Genomic DNA, 821 nt, shown 5'->3' on the forward strand with positions numbered 1-821 from the left:
GTAGACTTTCCTCCTCTGCTGCCTGAGCCATTGGTCAGGTTGCCACTGCCATTCCAACTTCCCATACCAACATCACAGCAGATCGTGACCTTTTCGCCTTTAACATGTGATCCAATTGTTCATGTCCCCATTTTTGAAGTTTGCTCCTCCGGCCAAGGGTATCTGGTCAGTGCAGGCCCTACCATGTCAACCACCTTTCCATCATTAGGCTCAGATCTTGTCAAACCTCTGATATCAGATGTGGAATCAGCAGTCGAAGAAGGTGCTAGGGAGACACTTCGCTTGCTCATCAGTAGTTCCAACCTGCCTAATCCACAGATGCTTGATGTATTTCCCTCTGTGCTGACCAGCAGCAGCCATAAGCAAAACATACTTGCCATAAGCAATAGCATCACAGCTATGGGCATGGTTCCATTCTCGGATAAATCTTTGGAAGGTAGCATTCGCAAAGGATGTATTAGGAGAGATGATTCTGTTGATCAAAAAGGGAAGCCTGCTGGTTTTGGGCCGTCTTTTTTTGAAGATTATTGCTCTGACTCAAGAGATGAAATGACGGACTGATTGAGAAACTTGGTTGCGTATGCTAGTTTGTGGATTCAGTTTTATCAAATGGAAATGTGGATATATGGGTGTAGCTTTCTATGTTCAGAAATATGATTAATCTCAAAGTGTAAAAACTCATTTCCTTTTTTGCCTCTAAAAGATAGGGGGAAAATCATTGTTTTTTCATCTTTAACGGTAAAATTAGTCTATTTTTCATTGGGGGATTGACAACAGCAGAGCTTTTATAGTCTCTGAAAGAATGCTAAATTATCATTCGA

The sequence above is a fragment of the Olea europaea genome, chromosome 12 (assembly GCF_002742605.1).
Source record: "Olea europaea var. sylvestris chromosome 12, O_europaea_v1, whole genome shotgun sequence".
Taxonomy (NCBI): Eukaryota; Viridiplantae; Streptophyta; class Magnoliopsida; order Lamiales; family Oleaceae; genus Olea; species Olea europaea.